This window comes from Phyllobates terribilis, unplaced genomic scaffold, assembly GCF_046119375.1.
Source record: "Phyllobates terribilis strain yellow unplaced genomic scaffold, ASM4611937v1 Scaffold_11__3_contigs__length_659146591, whole genome shotgun sequence".
In the NCBI taxonomy this organism is placed as follows: domain Eukaryota; kingdom Metazoa; phylum Chordata; class Amphibia; order Anura; family Dendrobatidae; genus Phyllobates; species Phyllobates terribilis.
This window is the reverse complement of record NW_027362771.1, coordinates 503,435,991-503,454,829: the sequence shown is the minus strand read 5'-3', so window position 1 is coordinate 503,454,829 and position 18,839 is coordinate 503,435,991.

The following is an 18,839-nucleotide window of genomic DNA, read 5'->3' as shown; positions in this document are numbered from 1 at the left end:
GTAGAAATGCTGAGCTATCCTGGCCTTGGTTTTAGCGATCCCTAGGTGTCCGGCCATCGGAATCTCGTGTGCGATCCGCAACAATTCCGCCCTGAACGGATAGGGTACCACTAACTGTCGGTCCCTGGGCCACGCCTCCGGTGAACCCTGCTGGACCGTTACCCGGTACAGCCGTCCCTGGTCCCAGACCACACGCTCGCAGTCTGACTCCATGGGAGGCTGTGCCGCCTGTTCCTTGAGAGCTTTCAGGCTGTCGTCTGCTTCCAACGCAGCCTGAAATTCCTGACTTGATGTGGCCAGAATCGACGAAACTGCCACATCCTCCGTCAGCCCCTCCGGGCATGTCACCTGGCCGCTGTCTGACCCGGCAGACACTTGGTCAGAAGTGGGGAAGCCGTCGGACCTCTGCAAGGCTCCTTGGGCTCCGGCGCTCCCACTCCTGGTGACAGCGGCTATGACCGCTGTGACCGTGGGTAGTGCCTGCTTCCCCTCTGTTTCTGACCAAGCCGCCCGATCAGGCAGGCTTCCTAGGCCTTTGGACATCTCGGATGTGGGGAACTCCTGCCCTGGGGTCTTACCTGGCGGCTCCTCTCTTGGGACACCCCCACCCCCCATGGCCTGTTCCTCCCCCTGCAGTGGGCCTATACTCAGCAGCCTGGATACCCCTGGGAGCCCTACACTGCCGGTAGCTGCCCCCCTCTCCATCCCTGAGCTTCCCTCTACAGAATCCTGCCCGCCCCCTCCCTCACCGGAGGACAAGAGGTCACGGCACGCCGGCTGAGCACCTCTGCGGGCATCCCCACACTCCCCACCTGCTTTCACTAACCCTGTTTGTGTTGTGTCTGTGCAGGTGTTACCCTCAGGTTTCACTCCCTCCTCCTCAGCAGGACGCACACTACATACAACATGGTTGGCATTAGCAGCAGACAAATCAATACACTCTTGGGGGGCCGAACTTGGGGGTTCAGAGGGTACATACTGCGATACTAGACGCCCCAAGTCGGTCCCTAATAAAACATTTGCGGGAATATTTGGCGTTACTCCCACCTCCCGCATCCCCCTCCCGGCACCCCAGTCCAAATACACCATGGCAACGGGAAGTGCCGGCTCCACGCCTCCAACCCCGGAGACGGAAAGAGTCTTTCCTGGTACCAAGTCCTGGGGGGACACCACCTCAGGCCGTACCAGTGTTCGTTCAGCGCCAGTGTCCCGCAGTCCCATGACCGCAGAACGGCCTATGGTGACGGGTTGGATGTTGTCCAGGGACCTACCACCACCCCCTCCCACACACAAAACATTGGGCGCTCTCTGGGACTGGGATGGGGTCTTTTGGCGCTGGGGACACTCAGCCCTAAAGTGTCCTGGTTTGTTGCATAGATGACAACGTCTTACGTCTGGTCCTTGCCTGGAGAGGGCAACAGGGGGATACACCCCTTGTGTTCTAGGGGCCGGGGAAACAGGGGCATGACTGGGCTTACCCCCTCTCCAGGTGCTGCTGGCAGACTTCTTCAGCTCAGGCGCCCTGTTATTGGCATACTCGTCTGCCAGGGCGGCTGTAGCAGAAGCCCCTGTTGGTTTTCGGTCACGGAGGAACTGTCGGAGGTCCTCTGGGCAGTTCCACAAGAACTGCTCCGTGACGAACAGTTCCTGGACCTCCTGGCGGGTAGTAAGCGCTAGACCCGAGGTCCAGTGCTCTGCGGCTCTCAACAGCGCCCGCATATGATCGGTCCAGGTGTCCTTGGGGCCACGCAGCAGGCTCCGGAACTTCTGGCGGTACGACTCGGGAGTGAGGTTGTACTGCCGGATCAGGGCCCGCTTGATGCAGTCGTAGTTCTGTACCTCCCCGGCAGGTAAGTCCCCCAAGGCATCCAGGGACTTACCCCTCAAACGGGGGGTCAGGTATCTGGCCCACTGATCCCGGGCCAGATGGTGCTGAAGACAGGTCCGTTCAAATGCCACCAGAAAGGAGTCCAGGTCCCCATCCTTCTCCAGTAGAGGGAAGTCCTCAGCTCGGACTTTGGACGACTTGGTCTCCTGATGGGTTGGTTGCTCTAGCGGAAGCCCCCGCTGGGCCAGGTCCAGTTGGTGCTGGCGCTCCGCAGCTCGCTCTGCACGCTCCGCAGCCTCCCGGCGCTCTGCAGCTTCACGCTCCGCAGCCCGCTCCGCAGCCCGCTCCGCAGCCCGCTCTGCACGCTCCTCCTCCGCTGCCTTCTCTGATGCTGCCAGGAGGGTTTTGTAGACGGCATCGCCATGAGACTGGAGACTTGCCATAGCCGCTTGTAAAAGGGCTTGTGATCTGGACAGGCTGGGCTGGGTAGGTGGTGGGCAGCCCACTGCGGGACCGTATACTGGGGACTGGCTCCCTGAGGTGCCCGGGCTGGACTCCTCCTCGCCATGAGTAACAATGTCCTCCCCTCCTGCCACACGGACCGTAGCAGTAGCCTCTTGCAGGGTCTTGCTCCTGGTGCCGTCTGCCATCTTGGTAACCGACACCGCTGCAACCCTGAGTTTGCACACACCTTGTTATACTTTTAGCCTGACCGTCTAACGTTGGGCTGACCTTAAGACTCCAGCAGTGGAAGTTACCACTGGCAGTCTTTAGTGCCTGGGAGTAGGGGTCCCACAACACTATTATTCTGCAATCCCACCGCTCTGCCACCAATGTGATGAAAGCCGGCCGGTGGGTGCAGCTCTCTGGCGCCCCCTTACCTCTCAGGTCAGTCAAGGTACTGCACCTAGAGAAAGTAGTGCCAGGTAGCTGCAACCAGCGCAGGGAACACGGTAGTGTGTTATCCCTTCAACGTCACTAAACCGTAACGTCACTACACAGCACAACTCGCTAGCGCCCTCTTAGCCTCAGGTCAGTCAAGGAACTGCACCTAGGATAAGCGGTCGCCAGGGAGACTGTCCTGTAACCTACTGGGTATCGGGGCCCTCTGTAGTGAGGGCGGTATATATATCTTCCTTGGCCGCGCCAGGAATATATATATCTGAACCTCCGACCGTCACTACCAGCCTTCCCCAATCCCCAGTTGGTATGCTGCCACCAGTCCCTATTTTAGATATACGCCCAGTCCGTGAATGGGCCTATATCGGGTCAGGAACCAACCCTGGGTAGCGTTTTGGCTTGAGCCGAGCTCACACGGACGTGCGTTCGTTATGCAGAATAAAAGGCAGGCCCACAATTACTTGAGGTAATTGATTATAATAATACACTAGATACACGATATACAACTAAATATACACAGGTATAAGGTCAGGCTAAACTATACAACAATGGAATACAACACACAGAATCACCACAGCATATCAGTTACCGGTTTCTTGATTTTCTTGTGACGCAGGGAGAGGATTCTGCGGTCGCAGGCACAGTTCTTTGTTACAGGCTGAGGCCTACCACCGCATGGTCAAACTGCTCCTCCCCTTGGTGGCCTCAGCTGGTGCTCAGATGTTCAGCACACCACTCTTGGGTCAAGACTGACTTGTCTCTTGTCTGTCCTGCTATCTTACCTGCCCCGTCCCGCCCACTGCTGGTGAGGTCAGCTGGCTCAGTCTCCACCCTCAGGTCTAACTTCGATCAGAAGCCCAAATTCTAAGGAACCCAATAACTTCTTCTGGGATGGTCTCAGGATACCCACAGGGGTTCCCACGGATTCGGGCCGCCGTAACCGACCTTTTGATATCAATTATGATACCATACGGTCCTCAGGAATGGCTCAGCGCTATATCTTGGCTTCCAGAGCACGTACAAACGTCTACCGCGGAGGCTTGTGTGCGCAATGGCTCCGGGACACCGTGATATTTTTTTATTGGCCCATCCCACGCAACATGCGTGTACTTTTCATGTTTCTATATCTTATGCCTCCATGCTTGTGACAGACAAAGAAACTAGTCCTATGGGACAAATGGTCAGGTACAGATAGACGAAGCACCCCCCCCTGCTGGCTGTGTTTCCTCTCGAAGTCTTTGAAGCTTCTAGCATTCAAGTGTTAAGTAGGCTTCTTATCTTACAGGAGCCTGGATGGGGGGGAAACTATCTAGTTGACGTTTTAACAGAAGGTCCCAAGGGTGGGGGCTGCTGAAGTGTGGCCATCCCTGGATATGATTTATCATTACCAAGATGGCGGCTACAGGTTCATCACATGCCCCTATTCCTCTTCTGATGCATGCCATGACTCTATTTGCCTTCGCAGCTGCTGCCTGACACTGGGCACTCCAATTTAATTTGCTGTTAACCAAGACGCCCAGGTCCTTCTCCATGTCAGATTTCCCCAACGGTTTCCCATTTAATGTATGGGTGACTGCTGTTTTTCTTTCCCATGTGCATGACCTTACATTTATCGGCATTGAACCCCATTTGCCATTTTTTGGCCCAACTCCCCAATTTATCTAAATCCTCCTGTAGCTGTGCCCTATCCTCATCTGTATTAACTACTTTACAAAGTTTAGTATCATCTGCAAATATTGCTATTTTACTATGCAACCCTTCCACTAGATCATTAATAGATATATTAAATAATATAGGGCCCAAGACAGACCCTTGAGGCACCCCGCTAGTAACCCTGACACACCCTGAGCTTACTCCATTGATAACCACCCTCTGCTTTCTATCACTCAGCCAGCTATTTACCCACTTGCACACATTATCCCCCAGACCAAGCATTCTCATTTTATATACCAACCTTTTGTGTGGCACGGTATCAAACGCTTTGGAGAAGTCAAGGTATACAACATCCACTGACTCTCCCCGGTCCAGCTGTGAGCTCACCTCCTCGTAGAAGGCGATCAGGTTTGTTTGGCAGGAACGATCCCTCATGAATCCATGTTGATATGGAGTTAGACAGTTATTATCATTAAGATATTCTACAATAGCATCTGTAAGAAATCCTTCAAACAATTTACCCACAACAGACGTTAAGCTTACTGGTCTATAGTTCCCAGGGTCACTTTTAGACCCCTTTTTGAATATTGGTACCACATTTGCTTGGCGCCAGTCTAGTGGGACAGTCCCTGTCCATAAAGAGTGCTTGAATATAAGATACAGCGGCCTGTCTATCACATTACTTAATTCTTTTAGTACCCGGGGGTGTATGCCATCTGGGCCTGGTGACTTGTCTATTTTGATATCATTTAGGCGTTTCTGAACTTCCTCCTGGGTTAGGTGGGTGATATTTAGCGGAGGGTTTACTTTATCACTCTGCATTTCCTCCGATAAATTGTTTTCTTTTGTGAAAACAGTGGAGAAGAAGCTATTGAGTAGGTTTGCTTTACCCTCATCGCCCTCTATGATTTTACCCAGGTTATTTTTCAATGGGCCAACTCCATCAGTTTTAATCCTTTTACTGTTTATATAGTTAAAGAACAGTTTGGGATTCGTTTTACTTTCCTTGGCAATTAGTCTCTCTGTCTCCTCTTTTGCTATTCTTCTTTGTTTCTTACAGATTTTGTTTTTTTCCCTATAAGATATTAGCGCTTCCTCGCTGCCTTCTTGTTTAAGTTTACCGAAAGCCCTTTTTTTGTTTTTCATTGCCCTCTTGACTTCCTTATTTAGCCACATTGGCTTCCTCCTATTTCTAGCCCTTTTATTCCCATAAGGTATGTACCTTCTACAGTGACTATGTAGGACTGTTTTGAAAATTTCCCATTTTCTATCCGTGCTCCTATCACTGAAGATACTATCCCAGTCTATAAGGTGAAGGGCATCTCTTAGCTGATCAAACTTTGCCCTCCTGAAGTTCAGTGTTTTTGTGACTCCCTTGCTGGGCACCCTACTGAAGCACATGTGGAATTGTATAGTGTTGTGGTCACCATTTCCCAGGTGCCCCCCGACCTGCACCTCAGTTATTCTGTCTGGCCTGTTAGTTAATATTAAGTCTAAAAGGGCCGTCCCTCTAGTTGGTTCCTGCACAAGTTGTGACAAATAATTGTCTTTGATAATTGACAGAAACCTGTTTCCTTTCTGAGATCTACAGCTTTCAGTTTCCCAGTCTATATCGGGGTAGTTGAAGTCCCCCATAATAATCACCTCGTTATTTTTTGCTACTTCGTCTATTTGTCTCATTGATAGACTTTCCGTGGCTTCTGCTATATTTGGTGGTTTATAACAGACTCCTATGATAATTTTATTATTGTTTTTTGCCCCATGTATCTCCACCCATAAGGACTCGACCTCTTCATTTCCCTCCCATACATCCTCCCGTATTGTAGGCTTTAGACACGTCTTTACATATAGACAAACTCCACCCCCTTTCCGATTTCTTCGATCCCTTCTAAACAGACTGTAACCCTGTACGTTAACTGCCCAGTCATAGCTTTCATCTAACCATGTCTCGGTTATTCCCACTATGTCAAAGTTACCTGTAGATATTTATGCTTCCAGTTCATCCATCTTGTTTGTCAGGCTTCTGGCATTTGCTAGCACGCAGTTTACACGATTTTGTTTTGTTCCAATCTTCTCCCTGTGGATCGTATTAGAAATTTTCTTACCTCCCTTCCAAGTATCCTGTCTTGGACCTTCTTTGTCGCACTTCATATCTTTCATTAGTATGTTCTCTGGTTTCATGTTCGTGTGCGGAGTTTTTCTTTCCATCCCCTCTTCTTCTAGTTTAACGCCCTCCTGATGAGTGTTGCGAGTCTTCTGGCGAATGTGTGTTTCCCGGGTTTGTTGAGGTGTAGTCCGTCTCTGGCAAGGAGTCCGTCATAGAGGTAATTCACACCGTGGTCCAGGAATCCAAATCCTTGTTGTCTGCACCATCGTCTCAGCCAGTTGTTCACATCAAGGATCCTGTTCCATCTCCTGACGCCATGCCCGTCTACTGGAAGGATAGAAGAAAAAACTACCTGCGCATCCAGTTCTTTTACTTTCTTCCTCAATGCTTCAAAGTCCTTGCAGATTGTCGGTAGGTCCTTCCTTGCCTCTCCTCCTCCTCGGTACCAACCATGGGAGAAAAGCTGCGAGATAAAGCATCAGCTTTAACATTCTTAGTACCCCGGATGTAAGTAACAGAAAAATTAAATCGCGAAAAAAAAGTGTCCACCTAGCCTGACGGGCATTCAAGCGCTTGGCAGCATCTAGATAGATCAGATTCTTATGATCAGTGAAAACCTGAATGGGAAATTTAGCACCTTCCAAGAAATGACGCCAATGTTCAAATGCGAGTTTGATAGCCAGCAATTCCCGATTACCAACATCGTAATTAAGTTCGGTTTCAGAAATTTTTTTCTAAAAAAAAGCACAGGGATGAACCCCATCCTTGTTCTCCTGAGACAAAACAGCACCGACCCCCACCGAAGAAGCATCAACCTCGACCAAAAAAGGCTTGGTCTCATCAGGCTGCATAAGGATGGGGGAAGAACTGAACCTCTCCTTGAGATACACAAAAGCTTCAATGGCCTCAGTAGTCCACTGGACCGTATTCGCACCTTTCCTGGTGAGATCGGTCAGCGGCTTAACAATTATAGAAAAATTCTTAATGAATTTTCTGTAATAATTGGCGAAACCCAAAAATCTCTGTATAGATTTTAAACCAATAGGCCTAGGCCATTCCTGCACAGCCTGAACCTTCACCGGGTCCATCTCAAAGCCCTCGCTGGAGATAATGTAGCCCAAAAAACTAATTCTCTGCACAGCGAACTCACATTTCTCCAGCTTAGCAAAAAGTGAATTGTCACTTAATAACTGCAATACCTCACGTACGTTCTGCCAATGAGACTCCAGATCTGGCGAATAAATCAAAATGTCATCCAAATACACCACGACATTCTTACCAATCAAAGGTCTCAGGATGTCAGTAATAAGGTTCTGAAAAAACGCTGGTGCATTGGTAAGACCAAAAGGCATAACCAGATTCTCAAAATGACCCACCGGAGTGTTAAAAGCAGTCTTCCATTCATCACCCTGCTTCATTCGCAACAAATTGTATGCCCCCCGGAGATCAATTTTAGAGAACCACTTGGCCCCCACTAACTGGTTAAACAAGTCAGGAATTAACGGCAATGGGTAGGAATTGCGTACGGTAATTTTATTAATTTCGCGAAAGTCCAGACATGGACGTAAACCGCCGTCTTTTTTTTTTTTTACAAAAAAAAATCCAACAGCCACCGGCGACTTAGAAGGTCTAATGTGACCAGCAGCCAAGCTCGTCTGTATGTATTCCTCCAAGGCTTTTCTTTCAGGGATAGTAAGATTAAATAAGCGACTCTTGGGAAGAGTAGCTCCAGGAACAAACTCAATGGTGCAATCATAGTCCCTATGAGGAGGTAGAATTTGCGACTCCTCCTCTGAAAAAACCTTCCAAAAATCCTGAATAGGTACAGGTAATTCCCCTCTTTCCACAGCAGCAATGCGACCGTTACAACATTTATCATAACACTTAGGACTCCAAGATTTAATCTCATTAGTAGACCAGTCCAGTAAAGGATTTTGCAGTCTTAACCAAGGCAAACCTAACACTACTGGAGAAGGTAAATTATTTAATACCACTAAATCCAAATTCTCTTGGTGAATACCATTAATAGTGAGGGGAAATTCAAAAACCTTGTGAGTAACACATTCCAAAGGAGTGTTATCAACAGCAACCACAGAAATAGGAGATGACAAAGGTTTAGGTTTCAATTTAAGTTTTTCCAAAAATCCCTTATCAATCACATTCAGTGTAGAACCACAATACACAAATACCTGAAATTCAATCAACTCCTCCTGCAATAGGGTACTCCCTGAAAGAAATACTCCCTTAGTGTTTAAACAAGCAATACGGGCGTAACTGACCTTTTTTTTTTCTTTGTTTAACAGAAGCTCACAGTTCTTAACAAAATGGTCAGATTTACCACAGTAAAAACACAATCCCTTGGAAAACCTGCGGTTTTTTTCCTGAGAGCGGAGTGGCATCGCCCCAATCTCCATCGGTTCTCCGCAGTCCGAGCAAACCCTCTGATGACTAGGAGCTGCCATAGCAGGAGTTTTCTCCTCATTAACCCTGGCACGCAGTCTCCTGTCCACCCGTATAGCTAATTGCATGGCTTCTTGCAAGTTTCCAGGTGCAGGGAAAGCAATCAGCAGATCCTTAACCCTTTCACTTAGACCAGCAAGAAACAAACATTTTAACGCTGAATCATTCCATCTCACCTCAGAAGACCACCTTCTGAAGTGTGTATAATCATTTTCAACATCACCTGACCCCTGCTTTAAACGTCTCAGTTGTGTCTCAGCAGAAGAGACTCGATCAGGATCGTCATACAACAACCCCATAGCAGAAAAAAAATCTTCCACTGATCTAAAACACGGATCATTAGATTGGAGAGAAAAGGCCCACCCCTGTGGTTCCTTGCGCAAAAGTGACATGATAAACCCAATGCGCTGTGATTCATTCCCAGAGGACCTGGGTCTCAAACGAAAATATAATAAACAAGCATTTTTAAAGGAAAAAAAATCTTGTTGTTTACCATAAAAAAAATCAGGCAGTCCTACCTTCGGTTCCACAAAATGCGCTCCAGAACAGCTACTCACGTGTTGCTGGAGCTCGGCCACCTCAAGAGACAATCCCTGTAGGCATTGAGCCAATTCCTGAACAGTCACCATGCTGATCTCCGGATCTCGTTCCCCAGGATTTTTCCTTTTATCCTTTGATTTTTGGGCTGGACTTACTGTTATGATCTGCTACAAGAACTAAGGAAAGATAGGAAAACTGTCCCTAAAATAGGACTAAGCTGATTCCCTACGATGCAGCGGGCAACCTGTTCCTTGTGAACAGACCCGCCTTCGTCCTCAGCTAGTCTGAACGCAGACCTATAGATATAAGGAAGGGGTCCCTAAAAGTACTAAGGACTGGGACAAAATTGGACACCTCCTAGCAGAAGTTGTAGCGGAGCAAAAAGACAAACAGACAAAAATACTTAGAGGTCCAAGGACCAAGCAAACTATAGAGATAGGTACAAAGCACCTGGCTAGATTAAGAGTCAAAGTAACACTGAAGTCCAGCAAAGCCAGAAGGGCGGAGCTGGAACAAATAGGCAGCAGGTCACGTGACCACAACATAGAAAAAAACTAACAGGAGGGTTCTAACAGAGACTTGCCCCTGTTCTGGACTCTGTGGAAAAACAAAAAACATTCTTCCCCGGTAAAATTTATTACGGGCACTGTACCTGAAGAACCCGAGTCAGGGGTACCTGCCGTAGGGGTGTCCAACCTAGGGACAGAGTGTAACCCCGATAGGTTTTCCCTAGAGGTGCTGGCAGGAGAGGTCGAGGAGACCCCATTAATCCCTGAGCTGGAGGTGTCCCGGGGCACTTTTGGGACAGCTCAGCTACAGGATCCCACCCTGACTCAGGCGCGGAAAAGGGTGTTAGAGGTAAATGGTATAGCTCAACAGCCTGGCGTAGATACTGTGATTCCACGCATGGTGGTCAACGGTGAGTTGCTCTATAGGGTCGACATAATCAAGGGCGAGATCGTGGAACAGTTAGTGGTACCTCAGTCGTACCGTCGGCGGTTCTGGAGATGGCACACACACACCGCTGGGTGGACACTTAGGGGTTAAAAAGACGCAAGAGCGTATCTTGCAGCGGTTCTTTTGGCCGGGGATTTACGCGGAGGTTCAAAAATACTGCGAATCCTGCCAGAGTGTCAGCTGACCACACCCACCGCAAGCTTCCGTAGCCCATTGGTACCTCCGCCAGTGATAGAGGTACCTTTTGAACGGATTGCAATAGACTTGGTAGGGCCCATTGTAAAATCGGCTCGTGGCCACCAACATATTCTTGTGGTCGTCGACTGTGCCACCCGGTACCCGGAGGCTATACCGCTACGCCACACCTCGGCGAAACTGATTGCACGGAAGCTGTTTGCCATGTTCTGTCACCTTGGACTACCTAAGGAGATCCTGACGGATCAAGGGACCCCTTTTATGTCCAAGGTGGCGAGGGAACTGTGCAAACTGCTAAAAACAAAACAATTGTGCATCTCGGTCTACCACCCTCAAACCGACGGGCTAGTAGAGCGGTTAAATAAAACCCTCAAGTCCATGTTAAAACAGGTGGTTTCTAAAGATGGAAGGGATTGGGACATGTTACTACCCTATTTGACGTTCGCCATCCATGAGGTACCCCAGGCTTCCACAGGGTTCTCACCCTCTGAGTTATTGTACGGCAGACACCCTAGGGGTCTGTTGGATACAGCCAAAGAGACGTGGAAACAAGAGCCGACTCCACATAGGAGTATAATTGCACACGTGGCTAGTATGCAGGACCGGATCCCGGCGGTCATGCCCATCGTGAAAGAACATCTGTTAGATGCTCAGGCAGCACGGAGGCGCACATAAAATAAAAGAGCCACGGTCAGGTCTTGTAACAAGGGCGATCAGGTAGTAGTACGTGTACCCTCAGCCAGGGGTGCATCCGGGGGAGAAGTCAGGATAAGTGATTGTAACATACCTGGCGGCATTCTTGCAAAGGGGACCATCTCCCACTATTCAAGATCGCAAACTTGATCATCAGTCCAGTCTGCTAGCCTGGCTTCTTTCCATGCTGTCTGCTTGCCTCTGTTCTGGCTGCTTAGGGCAGCGGCCCGGTCACTTCCTGTTTCTTGTAGCTGCTGTGGGCACACCCCTAATGCGTCCTCAGCCTATTGCTGTCAGTCATTGGATATTTAAACCAGCTCCACATACAAGCTGGTGCCTGAGCAACTCTATCATTCAGTGTGCTCCTTGAGTCTGAATGTGCCAGGTCCTGTCTGAACTATCTCCTAGCCTGTTTTCTGTCCGCCTTCCTGGAGGCTGCATTTCCAGGCCAGTCTGAACACACTCCTAGCCTGTTCGTTCCGCCTTCTAGGGGCCGCATACCTAGACCCGCTCCTGTATCTCGCTGCAGTGTCAGTTCCTGTCAGAGCACTCAGTTCCTGTCTGAACACTCTCCTAGTCTGTTACCTGTTTTGCTCTATGTCCGTACCTTCCCTTTTTCTGCAGAGTCTGAACCTGCACCTAACTCCTACTCGTTGTCGCTGTACTTCCGTTTGTGAGTTTAGAGTCCTCTCGCTACTTCATTGCAAGTATCTTGTGTGTATCTGGCTCTGCCTTTCCCTTCCAGTCTGTTCCGTGTGAACAGAGCCCTGTCCCCTCTGCTCTGCCTTAGCTCACCGCTCCGGCGGTTTATCCCTGCTCTGCCTTTTCTCACCGCACAAGGCGGTCTCGCTCTGCTCTACCTTTGCTCACCGCTCCAGGCGGCCTCGCTTTGCTCTGCCTTTGCTCACCGCTCCGGCGGTTTATCCCTGCTCTGCCTTTGCTCACCGCTCCGGCGGTTTATCTCTGCTCTGCCTTGCTCACCGCTCTGGCAGTTTATCTCTGCTCTGCCTTGCTCACCGCTCCGGCGGTTCTTGCCTGCTCTGCCTTGCTCACCGCTCTGGCGGTTCTTGCCTGCTCTGCCTTGCTCACCGCTCCGGCGGTTCTTGCCTGCTCTGCCTTGCTCACCGCTCCGGCGGTTCTTCCTATTCTGCCTTGCTCACCGCTCCGGCGGTTCTTCCCTGTTCTGCCTTGCTCACCGCTCCGGCGATTCTCGCTCTGCCCTGCCTTTGTTCACCGCTCCAGGCGGTCTCGCTCGGCCCTGCCTTTGCTCACCACTCCTGGCGGTCTCGCTCTGCCCTGCCTTTGCTCACCGCTCCAGGCAGTCTCGCTCTGCCCTGCATTTGTTCACCGCTCCAGGTGGTCTCGCTCTGCTCTGCCTTTGCTCACCGCTCCAGGCGGTCTCGTTCTGCCCTGCCTTTGCTCATCACTCCAGGCGGTCTCGCTCTGCTCTGCCTTTGCTCACCGCTCCAGGCGGTCTCGCTCTGCTCTGCCTTTGTTCGCCGCTCAAGGCGGTCTCGCTCTGCCCTGCCTTTTCTCACTGCTCCAGGCGGTCTCGTTCTGCCCTGCCTTTGCTCACCGCTCCAGGCGGTCTCGCTCTGCTCTGTCTTTGCTCGCCGCTCCAGGCGGTCTCGCTCTGCTCTGACTTTGCTCACCGCTCAAGGCGGTCTCGCTCTGCTCTACCTTTGCTCACCGCTGCAGGCGGCCTCGCTTTGCTCACCGCTCCGGCGGCCTCGCCATGCTCTGCTCTTGCTCACCACTCCGGCGGCCTCGCCCTGCTCTGCTCTTGTTCACCGCTCCGGCGGTCTCGCTCTGCTCTGCTTGTCTACCGCATCTGCGGTTCTGTTCCTGAGTCCCAGTCTGTACTGGAACTTATCCAGTCTGTGCTCCAACCTGCTAGTGCCTCCCTGTCGGCAGTCCAGCTGTGCTTGCCAGTACTCCCTGCCTGCATACCAGTCGTGCTTACCAGTGCCCGCCTGTCTGCATACCTGCCGTGCCTGCCTATACCAACCAGTCAGTGTGCCAGCCTAACCTGCCTGTTCCTGTATTCTCCGGTGTGGGTCAACAGCCGTGTCCGGGGTCTGACCTGGAGTAGCACCTGGTCCCTCTGCTCGGTTCCTTCCTGGTGCAAAGGCGTCGTTAGCCATCGTGCGACCTTGGTCGGAACGGGTAGATACTTAGTTACGCCCCTCCAGGCACTCTCCGGTTCATGGTCCAGTGGGATCACTAAACACGCACACGCCAGTCAGTCCGGGCGTGTGCATATCAGTTTGCTCAGGCCATGGTTTCCGTTGAGCCCCACGGCCCTTCGCTCTCAGAGACATTTTGAATCCGTGTCCAGCGAATACGTGCAAAAAAAATAAAAATAAAAAATAAATAAAAAAAAATTTTTTTTTCTCTAGCTATGGCCCAGGCGATGTACGCACCAGTTCAAATGGAGCTTTCTGCACCCGTTCCTGCGGATCCGCCACGGTACTATGGGGATCCTAAACAAAGCCGTGCGTTTGTGGAGCAATGCATGCTGCATTTCAAGTTCTACCCTCTCTATTTTCCTACCGATTGGGCTAAAGTGGCATCCTACCTAGCGGGTGATGCCTTGAAATGGATCACCCTCCTATGGGAAGCATGGGATCCTATTGTCCTTGACCTGCAGGCCTTCCTGGTGGCCTTTCTAATGGTCTTTGACGACCCTAATCCTGGGGACTCTGCTGAAGCTGCCCTTCCCAGTGTCCCGGAGCAGCCCCGATGGGTGATGTGTGTGGGTAGCTCACCAGTTCTCCTACCCGAAGAGACTGCTGCCCACCCAGAAACCAGACTGAAGATGGTCCCAAGCAGGGACTCTCCATCTTTAATGAATCTGGCGATACGTCCATCGAGGCGGAGGATACTCCCAAGTCTCTGCACCCCTCTAACCTGGCGGAGGACCTCCAGTTGCCTCCTGAATCCTCCGGGGTGCTACCTGTTAACGAATGGAGAGAGACTTTCCTACACCCTGTACCGTATACCTCGCCCACTTCATCCAGTGAGCTTGACCAAGTGTACTCCGAAACAGTGGTTACCCCCGAGTCTCTGCTCCCTTCCAACCAGGCGGAGGTTCTCCAGTTGCCTCCTGAATCCTCCGGGGTGCTACCTGTTAATGAATGGAGAGAGACTTTCCTACACCCTGTATCGGATACCTCGCCCACTTCTTCCAGTGAGCTTGACCAAGTGTACTCCGAAGCAGTGGTTACCCCCGAGTCCCTGCACCCCTCCGGCCAGGCGGAGGACCTCCAGTTGTCTCCTGTATTCCCCGGGGTGCTACCTGGTAACAATTGCAGTGAGACTTTCTTACACCCTGTACCTGGTACTGCGCCTACTTCATCTAGTAAGCTTGGAAAAATGTACTTCGAAGCAGTAATGACCCCCGAGTCTCCGCACCCCTCTAACCAGGCGGAGGACCTCCAGTTGTCTCCAGAATCCACCGGGGTGTTATCTGATAATAAAGGGACAGAGACTTTCTTGTGTGCTGTTCCTGGTACTTCACCCTCTTCATCTGTTGCTGAGGATGGCCTGATGGGAGGAAGCATCGTAGTTACCAAGATGATGAGATCAGTTTTGTTTCCTCTAGTGGACAGAAGAGGTAGTCCTCTTGATGAGAAGGATTGGCCTCCAAATTCTCTGCAGAACACTCTTGCAGGCTTGAAGAAGAGGGGGCGTAAAGGGGGGGGGTACTGTAACATACCTGGCGGCGTTCTTGCATAGGGCACCATCTCCCACTATGCAAGATCGCAAACTTGATCATCAGTCCAGTCTGCTAGCCTGGCTTCTTTCCATGCTGTCTGCTTGCGTCTGTTTTGGCTGCTTAGGGCGGCGGCCCGGTCACTTCCTGTTTCTTGTAGCTGCTGTGGGCACACCCCTAATGTGTCCTCAGCCTATTGCTGTCAGTCATTGGATATTTAAAGCAGCTCCACATACAAACTGGTGCCTGAGCAACTCTATCATTCAGTGTGCTCCTTGACTCTGAATGTGCAAGGTCCTGTCTGAACTATCTCCTAGCCTGTTTTCTGTCCGCATTCCTGGAGGCTGAATTTCCAGGCCAGTCTGAACACGCTCCTAGCCTGTTCGTCCCGCCTTCTAGGGGCCGCATACCTAGACCCGCTCCTGTATCTCGCTGCAGTGTCAGTTCCTGTCTGAGCACTCAGTTCCTGTCTGAACACTCTCCTAGTCTGTTACCTGTTTTTCTCTATGTCCGTACCTTCCCTTTTTCTGCAGAGTCTGAACCTGCACCTAACTCCTACTCATTGTCGCTGTACTTCCGTTTGTGAGTTTAGAGTCCTCTCGCTACTTCATTGCAAGTATCTTGTGTGTATCTGGTTCTGCCTTTCCCTTCCAGTCTGTTCCGTGTGAACAGAGTCCTGTCCCCTCTGCTCTGCCTTTGCTCACCGCTCCGGCGGTTTATCCCTGCTCTGCCTTTGCTCACCGCTCAAGGCGGTCTCGCTCTGCTCTACCTTTGCTCACTGCTCCAGGCGGCCTCGCTTTGCTCTGCCTTTGCTCACCGCTCCGGCGGTTTATCCCTGCTCTGCCTTTGCTCACCGCTCCGGCGGTTTATCTCTGCTCTGCCTTGCTCACCGCTCCGGCGGTTCTTGCCTGCTCTGCCTTGCTCACCGCTCTGGCGGTTCTTGCCTGCTCTGCCTTGCTCACCGCTCCGGCGGTTCTTGCCTGCTCTGCCTTGCTCACCGCTCCGGCGGTTCTTGCCTGCTCTGCCTTGCTCACTGCTCCGGCGGTTCTTTGCCTGCTCTGCCTTGCTCACCGCTCCGGCGGTTCTTGCCTGCTCTGCCTTGCTCACCGCTCCGGCGGTTCTCGCTCTGCTCTGTCTTTGCTCGTCGCTCCAGGCGGTCTCGCTCTGCTCTGACTTTGCTCACCGCTCAAGGTGGTCTCGCTCTGTTCTACCTTTGCTCACTGCTCCAGGCGGCCTCGCTTTACTCTGCCTTTGCTCACCGCTCCGGCGGCCTCGCCCTGCTCTGCTCTTGCTCACCGCTCTGGTGGCCTCACCCTGCTCTGCTTTTGTTCACCGCTCCAGCGGTCTCGCTCTGCTCTGGTTGTCTACCGCATCTGCTGTTCTGTTCCTGAGTCCCAGTCTGTACTGGACCTTATCCAGTCTGTGCTACAACCTGCTTGTGCCTCCCTATTGGCACTCCAGCTGTGCTTGCCAGTACTCCCTGCCTGCATACCAGTCGTGCTTACCAGTGCCCGCCTGTCTGCATACCTGTCGTGCCTGCCTATACCCACCAGTCAGTGTGCCAGCCTAACCTGCCTGTTCCTGTATTCTCCGGTGTGGGTCAACAGCCGTGTCCGGGGTCTGACCTGGAGTAGCACCTGGTCCCTCTGCTTGGTTCCTCCCTGCTGCACAGGCGTCGTTAGCCGCCGTGCGACCTTGGTCGGATCGGGTAGATACTTAGTTACGCCCCTCCAGGCACTCTCCGGTTCATGGTCCAGTGGGATCACTAAACACGCACACGCCAGTCAGTCCGGGCGTGTGCATAACAGTGATGCTCTCCCTAAATAGCAGCGACGGGAGGCTCGCTCGCTGTTGCAGCAGAATACCGACGTGTTCTCAGAGCTACCGGGTAGGACTGCGGTTCTCCAACATGACAGTGTCACCAAACCTGGGGTAAGGGTACGAATAAGACCGTACCGGGTACCCGAAGCCCGGAGGCAAGCCGACATGGCTGAGGTTAAACAAATGCTCCTGTTAGGAGTCATCGAGGAATGCGCGAGTCACCAGGTGGTTTCTGTCACTGCAAAATTTCAGTCTCTCTGTAGAAGTCGCAGGCAAACGCGGATGCCCTGTCCCGGGCACACTGTATGGTGACAAATGTTCAACCCCACAAGTTTGAACAGAGGGGGGGGGATATGTGATGCAGTGACTGGGATCGTATATGAGGGACATTATATATCCCCAGAATGTGTACAGAGACCTATTAAATCCATTGAAGTGCATTGCAGTCACAGACACAGCTGTGACTGCAATGCAGGAATGAAGGTGAGCATTGACCTGGTCAGGCTATCTGGCTAAGGCAGACTAATTAAAACCCAGCAGGGCCTTCATTTCTTGGGGGAGGCTACAGGAAGGCAGTGGGGCGGCCTCCTCCCTCCCACCCGGGTTTTCCAGTGGCTCTTTCCACAGGTCCTTTAAAAACCCTGCATTAAGGATTAGTGTTGTTCAGTGTTGGGACCTGCTAGGAGCATAGCAGGAAAGCTCGTCGGGCCTGTGAGCAGCTGAACCCACGCCTGGGAAGGCTCTGCACTCGTCAGGCTCTGAGCGGCCCGGCGCGGCCGTTGCCCCCGGCAACCATTGTTATGGACTTGTGTTAACCCGGCTGGAAACCGGAGGACTTTCTGTTTACCTGTAAGTTTCGCTGAATAAAAGCTGCTTATGTTGGAATGCTTGGGCCACTGCCTCAGTTACTGCATGGTGTGAACACCGCCGCCTTATAATATGGACTGTGCTATCGTTTATCTTTTGTTTTGTCGTTTTGCCAGTAAGGCCGTGTTTATTTTTGCTGCAGTTGCAGGGCTTTATGCCATAAAATAAAGCCTGCAGAGAAAACCCGGTTCCTGAGCGAGTCGTCTTAAGACAACTGGTTCTATGGGTGCACAAAAAAAAATCGGATTTGAGTCCAATTTTTATGGATACATTGCCATTATTAAAGGGGTTGTCCAATACCTAAAATGTCCTTTCTAAATATCCATCTTTACACCATAACCACTTTTGTAATTAGTTTTATTATACAATACCCTACACTTCTTCCTATCTACCTAATCCCTAAAGGTATTTTTTTTACTGCACTGTGACTTTTCTTTGAGAGGAGTCTCAAACGGGATGTCACAGGAGGCTGGGGCTGCACTCACGACCCTCCTGGAACAGGAAAAGTGGAGAAAAATTATTGGTCCTGGAACAGGACGTCACAGAGGGCAGCACTGCAGTTACTTACTACAGTTTCTTGCACCACTGACATCTGATCCATGGTCATGGTGGTAGAAGCTGTGGGAGAAGTGAACACAGCTCCGGCACCAGCGCTGCCCCACAGCTTTTAGCACCGCCTTCAAATGAATCATTATCAGGGGACAATGATAGAAGCAGTGAGTGACACCAGCACCGCCCCCTGATGACAATTCATTTGAGGGAGGTGCTAGAAGCTGTGGGGCAGCACTGGTGCCACTCATTTATTTCTATTTCAGCAGTCTGACAACATTTTGTTTTACTGTTAGAAGATGCAGTGGCGAGATAGGAGCAGAATGTCATGCACAGTGTAGGAAAGACAAAGTGCAACACGAAGGGATGAGGGGAAGGGAGCCCAGACACTAGGGAAAGAGGGAGTGGAGACCTCCTCAGCTGATCTAATATCACCCTATCTCCCCTACCAACCCTATATTGGTTTCTCACCAATCAACGAACAGGAAACCTAAGCCCTGTAAATCACTAGACCTAGGCCCTGGATAGGGAAGGGGGGTGGGGTGAGCACTGGT